General features: G+C 41.3%; 1 protein-coding gene across 1 annotated transcript in view; it reads left to right on the top strand.

Annotated features, from left to right (window-relative positions):
* The first annotated feature begins 259 nt into the window (after nt 1–259).
* Nucleotides 260–12,423, top strand: part of LOC132362764 (ELKS/Rab6-interacting/CAST family member 1-like) — a 173,825-nt gene continuing 161,661 nt past the window's right edge. Inside the window, 2 exon segments of the mRNA XM_059917738.1 lie at nt 260–481; nt 1,517–1,677. The gene's annotated coding sequence lies outside the window, so the exon portion shown is untranslated.

Genomic DNA, 12,423 nt, shown 5'->3' with positions numbered 1-12,423 from the left:
GTCTGCGCTTCGGTACCAGAAACTGGGGAGCCCGACGCCGGGCCAGCTGCCGCCCCCGAGGACCGGGACAGCCGTCCGGCCCGCCCGCCAGCCCCCGGAAAGTGCCCGAGGCCCGCGCGCGCCCGAGTCGCGCCCCCGGGAGGAGCGGGGGCGGGGCTCGCGCTGACGTCGGCCTGGGGCGGGACTGCGAAATCGCGCAGGGGGCGGGGCGCGGTGACGTCGGGCGCCAGGGCCGAGCTGTGGCTGAGGTGGCGGTAGTGGTGGCGGTAGTGGCGGCGGCGGCGCCCGGGCAGCAACGGCAGCGGCAGCGGCAGCCCTGAGCAGGGTGAGACGGCCGCGGTGGCGGCAGCTCGGGGTCGGGCGGCGCCTGGAGCTTCCCGCCCGTCGCTGGCGCTAGGCCCCTCGGCTCTCCTCCGCCCGCTCCTCCTCACGGCCCTGGCTGGGTCCCGGCAGCGCGCCGCCGGGGAGGGCGGAGCCGTAGGTGAGGCTGGCGGGCGGGGGGCTGGGGGCTGGCGGGCGTGGGCTCTGGGCTGCGGGCCCGCGCGGGCGCACACGCGCACACGGCAGGCGCCGGGCGGGCGGCGTCTGTCTCCTCCCTCTTGCCGTAGGAGGCGGTGCGGCGCAAACAGTGGGCCGCCGCCTCCGCCGCTGCTTCAGGGGGCCAGTCACGCAGAGCCCGGGGCGGGCCTCCCCGAGGAGCCTGGCGCCCGCGGACAGGTGGGCTTCCCGCCCGGAGGCCCTCGGGCTGCCCGCACGGCCCGGGAGACCCCGCCAGCGGCCTGTCCGCGGTTCGCCTCGGCGGCCGGGGAGGGAGGGAGGGCGGCGCGGACGGCCGTCCCGGTCCTCGCGGGCGGCGCCACCAGGGAAGTCCTTTACAGGTCTTTTAAAAGCGTCTGTCTCTTCTCTATCTGGTTATATATATTTTTTCTTTTCTTCCTGCCTTCCTCAGAAAATCTCTACCTACGTAGCTTTAGCGCAGGAAATTATCCGATTGAATTCTAGCTGTTTCTTTAACAAGAGATTGTTTGTAATGGTATAAACAGAAGAATCTTAGTTTGAACGAATAAAAATGACTCATTTATGTTTATTCTGCATCTGGTATTAGTCAGGTTTATGGCTTTTATTTCCTAAAATCGTTCTAGAAATATTTATTATGATTTTGTTCCTTATATTTTTATCTGCATTGTCTTGTTATTTCCATGGAAGTTTCTGGACTGTTTCCAAATAAATTCCTTCGAAGGGATTGTTTCTGGCACACTGTTACTTCTGTTGCCCTTACAGTTGTCAAAAAGAAAATGAGGGTTTTTTGGACCTAAACTGAGAAGAATTATAGTGGAGGGAAGATGAGAGATGTATTTCTTTCACTGCCATTTATGTCTGATCCTGCGAGAGTACAGAATTTTTGATGGGTGTGTCTTCAATTTTGAGGACCCAGGCGTTGCCCACTGCCCACCCAGCTCCTCTGACTATACCTGACCCAGATGCTCAGTTTCTGTCTTTTCTGTATTGATCGTAGGTGGAGGAGTTACTGATGGCCATGGAGAAGGTAAAACAGGAGCTGGAGTCCGTGAAGGCGACGCTGTCCTGCACTCAGCAGTCACTGGCAGAGAAGGAAACTCATGTGACCAACCTTCGGGCCGAGAGAAGAAAACACTTAGAGGAAGTTCTGGAGATGAAGTAAGTTTTATAATATTGTTCTTCAGGCATATGCTTAGTTGAAATACTTGTCCTCATCGCTTTCATCTTCTGGCCCTGTTTGTCACGCCTGACACACTTAGCCTAATTTTAATGCTCACTTGTGTTTCTCACTCCTTAGAACAAATTTGGGACAAATCCTCGTCAACTAGAAACTTTTTTTGCCTCCCTGTCATTGAATTTTGCAGTCCTCTAGAGTGTATGTATCCGTATGCAATTGTGTCTCTGAAATTCCTAAAACCTTCTGGAAAGTTCTGGCAAGTTGTTGAGCTTTCTGAGGAAGATAACCATTGCTCCTGAGGTCATACGATGGCTAGGCAATTTTTAAAAACATTTTTTATTATAAACATCTCCAAAGGTACACAAAAGTAGAGAATAGTATAGTGAACCTCCTTATACCCATCCCCCATATTTCACCATTAACATTTGCCACACTCTCCAGTCAGTTTTTACAAAATTGTCACTTTTAGCAGAACCTTTCTTTACATCATTTTTGTACTTTCCAGGCATCTTGCAGCTTCCTTGAGATAGTCTGTTGTGAAGGCTGTATATATCTGCTGTGCAGAATACAGCTGCTGCTTTTTCTCCTCTGTGACTTTGAAAAGTTCTGGTTTCCTTCTCTTCAGAACAAGTATGTCTCTTTTTTAAGTCCCTTAGTACTTTCTCCATCACTCCAATCCCCACTCCTATGTAATTGTCCTGCTCTCATTTTACTGAAACCAAGTCTATGCTGGGACCCCTCAGTTACCTTCATCACCTCAGCAGTTACCTGTGTTCTTGTCGTCGTCTCTTCTGACTCAGAGGAGATACTGTCTCTCCTTCACCAAGCTCGCTTCTTATTTCTATCACAGATTTAAGCTCTGGTTCCCTCCTCTGCAAACTGTCTCCATTAATTTTCTTTCACATAATCTTTGCTCACTTTCTGTTAGTTCCTTCTTCTCTGCAATAAATACGCACTCTCTCTGACCTAAAGTAAACAGTCTTTCTGAGCCCAGCCAGTGCTTGAAGCTAACATCCCCTCTTCTTTTCTGCTACTTTGAACTGTCAATACATGTTGAATATGAGAATTACAAAGTAGCAGAGGATCTTGCCATGACACCTCAGCATGAATTTTCATGGGGCACGATTGCTTTGATATCATGACGGCAGCCCAGGAGTTGAGAAACAAATATCGGGGTGTCCCCTGTGCTTATGGATTATTAGGACACAGTGGGAGGTTAAGAGAGCCTGATCTTTTAGAAAAGAATTACAGGTGATGTACTCTCGGAAGTGACAGATACTGGAGCCAGAAATAGGTTGATACGCAGGGAGAACGGGGAGAATTTAGGGTTCTGAGTATCGTGATGAGAAAGTTTGCTTCTTACGAGCAGGTTAGTAGAAGCAGTTGAAGACAAGGTTTTATCCCTGATGATAAGAACATAGAGGAAGGATGGGTATAATATTCGGGAATACAAGGTATCGATGTGATACTCCTAAGCACAAACAGGCCCTGCTAAAGCAACGGTGTAGGAGTATTGTTTCGTTTTCTCTGTGGACCAATATCTTGACTTGACTTGTCACATCTTTCCCACTCAGTTCAAGTGTCTATAGCAAAACAGTGGTGGATTTGTAAAGGAATTTTCCTTTATTATTAGGACTTTGAAAAGATATGAATGAATTTTTTAAAGAATGCTTGACTTTAAACCATTAAAAGGGAATTGCGTGTGATTTTTTTTTGTTTTATTATTGTTATTATTTTTGGAACCACAGTACTAAACTTTCTTATGGACTTCCCTTGCCAACCCAGGTTAGAGATTACATTTCAGAAAAATACTGTGATTTGCAAAACTGTTTTTGGTAAGATCAAACACTCACACACTAAGGCATGGGATGAGTAATTAAAGTATTCAGAGAATTTATAAGTGGTATAGAAATTTGATGAATAAACATTAAATAAAAATTCTCGAAATAAGGTGTTAAAACCTGGCTCTGACAGGTGACCTGTCTCTTAAATCACCTTCCTCATTTGCTCAGGAGATACTACTACAGCATCATGCTGTTCTTAGATTTTCTACAAGTTTTTTGTCATGCAGATTTACTGACTTAAAGTTTTTAAAGTAGTCTTTGCTTTAATTTGCACTTAAATTTCTCCTTGTTGTTGTCTCTCATTTTCATATCTTAATAAAATGGTTGTTTAATACCTTTCTTTTAACAAATTAAGCACTTCAGGCCTAATCGTCTATCCAAACATGCTGTTGAGAGTGGTGGCTAATCCCAAACTCCTAATGTATCCCTCCTCCACACTCTTTTCTCCTTTGGTAACCATAAGTTTGTTTTCTATGTCTGTGGGTCTATTTCTGTTTTGTATATAAGTTCATTTGTATCTTTTTTTTTTTTTTTTAGGTTCCACATATAAGCGATATCATGATATTTGTCTTTCTCTGTCTGGATTACTTCTCTTAGTATGATAATCTCTAGGTCCATGCATGTTGCTGCAAATGGCATTATATCATGCCTTTTTATGGCTGAATAATATTCCATTTTGTGTGTGTGTGTGTGTGTGTGTGTGTGTGTGTGTGTGTGTATACATATATATGTATAAATATATAAAACACATCTTCTTTATCCATTCACCTATTGATGGACATTTAGGTTACTTCCATGTCTTGGCTATTGTAATAGAGCTGCAGTGAACACTGGGTTGCATGTATCTTTTTGAATTATGTTTTTCTCTGGATATATGCCCAGGAGTGGGATTGCTGGATCATATGGTAACTCTATTTTTAGTTTCTTCAGGAACCTCCATACTGTTCTCCATAGTGGGTGCACCAATTTACATTCCCAGCATCAGTGTAAGAAGGTTCCCTTTTCTCCATGCCCTCTCCAGCATTTATTGTTTGTAGATTTTTTTGATGATGGCCATTCTTACTGATGTGAGGTGATATCTCATTGTTGTTTTGCTTTGCATTTCTCTAATAGTTAGCAATGTTGAGCATCTTTTCATGTGCCTTTTGGCCATCTATACGTCTTCTTTGGAGAAATGTCTATTTAGATCTTCTGCCCATTTTTTGATTGGGTGGTTTGTTTTTTGATATTGAGCTGTATGAGCTGCTTGTATATTTTGGAGATTAATCCTTTGTCAGTTGCTTCATTTGCAAATATTTTCTCCCATTCTGAGGGTTGTCTTTTCATCTTGTTTATGGTTTCCTTTGCTGTGCAAAAGCTTTGAAGTTTCATTAGGTCCCATTTGTTTATTTTTGTTTTTATTTCCATTTCTCTAGGAGGTGGGTCAAAAAGGATCTTTCTGTGATTTATGTCATAGAGTGTTCTGCCTCTGTTTTCCTCTAAGAGTTTGATAGTGTCTTGCCTTACATTTAAGTCTTTAGTCCATTTTGAGTTTATTTTTGTGTATGGTATTAGGGAGTGTTCTAATTTCATTCTTTTACATGTACCTGTCCAGTTTTCCCAGCACCACTTACTGAAGAGGCTGTCTTTTCTCCAATGTATATTCTTGCCTCCTTTATCAAAGATAAGGTGACCATATGTGCGTGGGTTTATCTCTGGGCTTTCTGTCCTGTTCCACTGATCTATATTTCTGTTTTTGTGCCAGTACCATACTGTCTTGATTACTGTAGCTTTGTAGTATTGTCTGAAGTCAGGGAGCCTGATTCCTCCAACTGCATTTTTCTTTCTCAAGATTGCTTTGGCTATTCGGGGTCTTTTGTGTTTCCATGCAAATTGTGAAATTTTTTGTTTTAGTTCTGTGAAAAATGCCATTGGTAGTTTGATAGGGATTGCACTGAATCTGTAGATTGCTTTGGGTAGTATAGTCATTTTCACAATGTTGATTGTGGATTTGTCCATTTCTTCCAGGTTGTCCATTTTATTGGCGTATGGTTGCTTGTAGTAATCTCTCATGATCCTTTGTATTTCTGCAGTGTCAGTTGTTACTTCTGTTTCATTTCTAATTGTATTGATCTGAGTCTTCTCCCTTTTATTCTTGATGAGTCCGGCTAATGGTTTATCAATTTTGTTTATCTTCTCAACGAACCAGCTTTTAGTTTTATTGATCTTTGGTATCGTTTCCTTCATTTCTTTTTCATTTCTTTCTGATCTGATCTTTATGATTTCTTTCCTTCTGCTAACTTTGGGGTTTTTTTGTTCTTCTTTCTCTAATTGCTTTAGGTAGAAGGTTAGGTTGTTTATTTGAGATGTTTCTTGTTTCTTGAGGTAGGATTGTATTGCTATAAACTTCCCTCTTAGAACTGCTTTTGCTGCATCCCATAGGTTTTGGGTCGTCGTGTTTTCATTGTCGTTTGTTTCTAGGTATTTTTTGATTTCCTCTTTGATTTCTTCAGTGATCTCTTGTTTATTAACTAGTGTATTGTTTAGCCTCCATGTGTTTGTATTTTTTACAAATTTTTTCCTGTAATTGATATCTAGTCTCATAGCATTGTGGTCAGGAAAGATACTTGATACAATTTCAATTTTCTTAAATTTGTCAAGGCTTGCTTTGTGACCCAAGATATGATCTATCCTGGAGAATGTTCCATGAGCACCTGAGAAGAAAGTATATTCTGTTGTTTTTGGATGGAATGTCGTATAAATATCAGTTAAGTCCATCTTGTTTAATGTATCATTTAAAGCTTGTGTTTCCTTATTTATTTTCATTTTGGATGATCTGTCCATTGGTGAAAGTGGGATGTTAAAAGTCCCCTACTATGACTGTGTTACTGTCGATTTCCCCTTTTACGGCTGTTAGCCTTTGCCTTATGTATTTAGGTGCTCTTATGTTGGGTGCATAAATATTTGCAATTGTTATATTCTTGTTGGATTGATCCCTTGATCATTATGTAGTGTCCTTCCTTGTCTCTTGTAACATACTTTATTGTAAAGTCTGTTTTGTCTGATAAGAGAATTGCTACTCCAGCTTTCTTTTGATTTCCATTTGCATAAAATATCTTTTTCCATTCCTTCACTTTCAGTCTTTATGTGTCCCTAGGTCTGAAGTGGGTCTCTTGTAGACAGCATATATACAGGTCTTGTTTTTGTATCAATTCAGCAGTCTGTGTCTTTTGGTTGGAGCATTTAATCCATTTACATTTAAGGTAATGCTCGATATGTATGTTCCTATTACCATTTTCTTAATTGTTTTGGGTTTGTTATTGTAGGTCTTTTCCTTCTCTTGTGTTTCCTGCCTAGAGAAGTTCCTTGAGCATTTGTTGTAAAGCTGGTTTGGCGGTGCTGAATTGTCTTAGCTTTTGCTTGTCTGTAAAGGTTTTAATTTCTCCATGAAATCTGAATGAGATCCTTGCTGGGTAGAGTAATCTTGGTTGTAGGTTTTTCCCTTTCATCACTTTAAATATGTCCTGCCACTCCCTTCTGGCTTGCAGAGTTTCTTCTGAAAGATCAGCTGTTAACCTTATGGGGATTCCCTTGTATGTTATTTGTTGCTTTTCCCTTGCTGCTTTTAATATTTTTTCTTTGTATTTAGTTTTTGATAGTTTGATTAATATGTGTCTTCGTGTGTTTCTCCTTGGATTTCTCCTGCCTGGGACTCTCTGTGCTTCCTGGACTTGATTGATTATTTCCTTTCCCACATTAGGGAAGTTTTCAACTATAATCTCTTCAAATATTTTCTCAGTCCCTTTCTTTTTCTCTTCTTCTTCTGGGACCCCTATAATTCGAATGTTGGTGCGTTTAATGTTGTCCCAGAGGTCTCTCAGACTGTCCTTAATTCTTTTCATTCTTTTTTCTTTTTTCTTCTCTGCAGTAGTTATTTCCACTATTTTATCTTCCAGGTCACTTATCCATTCTCCTTCCTTAGTTATTCTGCTATTGATTCCTTCTAGAGAAGTTTTAATTTCATTTATTGTGTTGTTCATCCTTGTTGTTTATTCTTTAGTTCTTCTAGGTCCTTGTTAAACGTTTCTTGTATTTTCTCCATTCTACTTCCAAGATTTTGGATCATGTTTGCTGTCATTACTGTGAATTCTTTTTCATGTAGACTGCCTATTTCCTCTTCATTTGTTTGGTCTGGTGGGTTCTTACTTTGCTCCTTCATCTGCTGTGTGTTTCTCTGTCTTCTCGTTTTGCTTAACTTACTGTGTTTGGGGTCTCCTTTTTGCAGGCTGCAGGTTCGTAGTTCCTGTTGTTTTTGGTGTCTGCTCCCAGTGGCTAAGGTTGGTTCAGTGGATTGTGTAGGCTTCCTGGTGGAGGGGACTGGTACCTGTGTTCTGGTGGATGAGGCTGGATCTTGTCTTTCTGGTGGGCAGGTCCACGTCTGGTGGTGTGTTTTGGGGTGTCTGTGACCTTATTATGATTTTCGGCAGCCTCTCTGCTAATGGGTGGAGTTGTGTTCCTGTCTTGCTAGTTGTTTGGCATAGTGTGCCCAGCACTGTAGCTTACTGGTCGTTGAGTGGAGCTGGGTCTTAGCGTTGAGATGGAGATCTCTGGGAGAGCTTTTGCCATTTGATATTACGTGGAGCTGGGAGGTCTCTGGTGGACCCATGTCCTGAACTCGGCTCTCCCACCTCAGAGACACAGGCCTGGCACCCGGCCAGAGCACCAAGACCCTGTCAGCCACACGGCTCAGAAGAAAAGGGAGAAAAAAAAGAAATAAAATAAAGTTATTAAAATAAAAAATAATTATTGAAAATAAAAAAAATTAAAAAGTAATTAAAGAAAAAAAAAAGAAGAGAGCAACCAAACCAAAAAACAAATCCACCAATGATAACAAATGCTAAAAACTATACTAAGAAAAAAAACAAAAAACGGACAGACAGAACCCTAGGACAATTGGTAAAAGCAAAGCTATACAGGCAAAATCACACGAAGTCCACTGCCTCAATTTGGGGATGATTCATTGTCTATTTAGGTATTCCACAGATGCAGGGTACATCAAGTTGATTGTGGAGATTTAATCTGCTGCTCCTAAGGCTTCTGGTAGAGATTTCCCTTTCCTTCTTTGTTCACACAGCTCCCGGGGTTCAGCTTTGGATTTGGCCTCTCCTCTCCATGTAGGTTGCCTGAGGGCGTTTGTTCCTGCCCAGACAGGACAGGGTTAAAGTAGCAGCTGATGCCGGGGCTCTGGCTCACTCAGGCCTGGGGGGAGGGAGGAGTACAGAATGTGGTGGTGAGCCTGTGGTGGCGGAGGCTGGCGTGACATTGCACCAGCCTGAGGCGCCCCGTGTGTCCTCCCAGGGAAGTTGTCCCTGCATCACGGGACCCTGGCAGTCGGGGACTGCACATGCTTCCGGGAGGGGAGGTGTGGATAGTGACCTGTGCTTGCACACAGGCTTCTTGGTGGCTGCACCTGCAGCCTTAGCGTCTCATGCCAGTCTCTGGTGTCCGTGCTGATAGCCTCGGCTCGCGCCCGTCTCTGGAGCTCATTTAGGAGGCCCTCTGAATCCCCTCTCCTCACGCGCCCGAAACAATGGTCTCTTGCCTCTTGGGCAGCTCCAGACTTTTCCCGGACACCCTCCCGGCTAGCTGTGGCACGCTAGCCCCCTTCAGGCTGTGTTCACGCAGCCAACCCCAGTACTCTCCTTGGGGTCTGACCTCCGAAACCCGAGCCTCAGCTCCCAGCCCCCACCCGCCCTGGCGAGTGAGCAGACAAGCCTTTCGGGCTGGTGAGTGCTGGTCGGCACCGATCCTCTGTGAGGGAATCTCTCCGCTTTGCCCTCCGCACCCCCGTTGCTGCGCTCTCCTCCGTGGCTCTGAAGCTTCGCCCTGCCACGCCCTGTCTCCGACAGTGAAGGGGCTTCCTAGTGCATGGAAACCTTTCTTCCTTCACAGCTCCCTCCCACTGGTGCGGGTCCCGTCCCTATTCTTTTGTCTCTGTTTTTTCTTTTTTCTTTTGCCCTACCCAGGTACGTGGGGAGTTTCTTGCCTTTTGGGAGGTCTGAGGTCCTCTGCTAGTGTTCAGTAGCTGTTCTGTAGGAGTTGTTCCACATGTAGATGTATTTATAATGTACTTGTGGGGAGGAAGGTGATCTCCATGTGTTACTCTTTCGCCATCTTGAAGGTCTCCCCACTTTTCAGTTTTTTTTGTCATATGTATTACTGTTATGGCCATCTTTATTAATACATTTTCACATTTCTGATTATTTTCCTATGATAGGTTGTTAAAAAATTGAATATATTCATCAGAGGGGATCAAAGGAATTATAGGAGAGGTTTTCCCATATACATTTATGTATTCTTAAAATGTTTTAACACTTATATTTCTTACTTTGTAATGAGAAAATGTTACAAAAATGACCCTACAAATTACTATATTATCCACCTTATATTTGGAGAGAAAAGCAACATTGCTAGAAGATAGTTTCTGCTTCCTAAGGATGATACATTTGTGCTTCTAAAATAAAAGAGATGAATATACTTATTGACACACTGTTTTCTAGAAGGATTGGACCACTTTAGGTGATCAGGCATGTAAGAATGCATGTATCACCTTACCTGTTCATATAATGTTTAAAAATCTTTTGCCTGAAAAGAAACTTTTACCTCTTTCATAGATTAAAAAGTTTTGTTTTACCTTGCTTTCATTTGCAATTCTTTGTTTACATTTTCATGTGTTTATTGTCAATTTGCATATTGTCTGTGATTGTTATATTCCTATTTGTTAATTTCTCTTGGGGACAGTAAGGTCTTAGTATTTCATTGACGTTTATGGGCTTTTTCAATAGTGAGGATAAAGTACTTTCACAGTTGTGAATAATTTTTAGTTTTTGTCATTTGCTCATTAGTTTTTGACTTTTGATGTTTATAATTCTAGATTTCTAAGCAGTAAAATGTACTATACTTTTCTTACATTTGTAATTTGTAGTTTTTTTGTAATTTCTTACATTTCGTTTTTTGTTTAGAAAGTCCTTCCCTATCTGAATATCATTAAATATGTTATATTTATTCTTTTTATTTTCTAATTAATTTGCATTTTATACCTAGTTCTTTAATCTTCCTGGAACTTATTTTTAATTTTGTGTGGGGAGAACGTATTTATTTTGATGTTTTCCTAATAATTGAAAAGCTTTCTAAATACTGTGATCAGTCTCTTTTCTTTTGGTTTGTGGCATTTCCTTTTTCTTTCTTAAGTGCTTAATTATTGTGAGATTTGTTCCATTGATCTCTTTGTTGATATTCTTTTTCCAGGACTACATTGATTTGATTATAACAGGCTTTCAATTTGTATTAATGGCCGATTGGGTGTTGAAAAAAATGTCCTTCAAATATATGTGTACACACACACACACATATACATATATATATATATGCTGTTCTTAACTCTTTATTCTTATGTGCTGCCAGACATTCTTACCCCACTCTTATATGCTGGCTGCCTCAGGTGTCAGCTTAAATGGTACTTCTTCAAAGAGACCTTCCCTAACCATCCTGCCTAAAGTAGGGCAGTCTGTGCCAGTATCAGCACAAATAAATCAGTCAGCCTTTCAGAAGTCATTTCCTTTCACACCAAATCTTCCAGATGCAGTTCTCATGTTCCTCATTATTGGGTGAGCTGTTAAAATGAAGACAACTATTGATCCACCGTCAGCTCCTATTGAATTGCTTAAAACTTCCAGCAATTAAATAGGAGCAAATTCTGTCATTTAAGAGAAGTGACTTACTATTGAAGAGTATAAATTCTAAAGTTGTAGTTAAAAACCTTATACAGTACATTTTTGATTATGTCCTAGATGAAAAAGACAGCCAGTGTCTGGGACAAAAGATCAGCAAGGCTCTGTAAAACCTTTGTCCCATTTTAAAATGAAGTATTAGGACATCTGTGCCATAGAGATTCAAGCTAGTGTCCCTGAGAATTTTCAGCTGCACCAGAGTGGTGATTGCTCAACAGACTAAACTGGAGAGTGTGGGATAATTATCACAAGAGGACCACATACAATGATGACATGGAAAGTGATTAGTTACAAACAATCAATAGCATAAGAAAAGGATATTAAAAGAAAGTTTTTAGAGGTACTGATTTCAATGAGAAAAGGCTGGTGAGATATTTTGATTCTTTATTAATTGGTTTTCTTCATGCAGGGCTTTCAAAAAGAAAACAAGTAATTTGAGCACACTAACCAACTTTATTTTTCATGAAAAAAGAAAGCCCTTTGTGATTTTAATGCTGCTTAACTCTTTTCTTCACCGTTCATGCGGTTATAATCTTAAGCAAACAAACAATAATTTGCTATTATAAGGCTGTGGCGCTTCAATGGCAGTAATGGCACTGAGCCTAGTACAATTTTCAGTAGATAAACAGAGCTAATTGATTTATAACCATTATTCTAATGAAATAATCATAAATAATAAGCTTCATGTTAGGGATTATGTTATCAAGTGTGTTGTTTTGTCCTTATTTCTCACATGTTTTACTTTGGTGAAGAATTACAAGCTGTAAATGGTACAGATGAACCGGTTTTCAGGGCAGAAATAGACACAGATGTAGAGAACAAACGTATGGGCACCAAGGGGGGAAAGTGGCGGGGAGGGTGGGTGGTGGTGGGATGAACTGGGAGATTGGGATTGCCATGTATACACTAATATGTATAAAATAGATAACTAATAAGAACCTGCTGTATAAAAAAATAAATAAAACAAACTTCAAAAATTCAAAAAAAGAAAAAAAAAAAAGAATTACAAGCTGTAATCCAAATGAATTGAAGGGACTATTGAGATGATCCAGTCATTGCTTTTTGAAAAACACTTTAAGCTGCAGACCCCTTTTTCAAATGAATATTATTCAGA

Source organism: Balaenoptera ricei, chromosome 3, assembly GCF_028023285.1.
Source record: "Balaenoptera ricei isolate mBalRic1 chromosome 3, mBalRic1.hap2, whole genome shotgun sequence".
Classification (NCBI taxonomy): Eukaryota; Metazoa; Chordata; class Mammalia; order Artiodactyla; family Balaenopteridae; genus Balaenoptera; species Balaenoptera ricei.
This window is presented reverse-complemented; position numbering and strand designations above follow the sequence as displayed.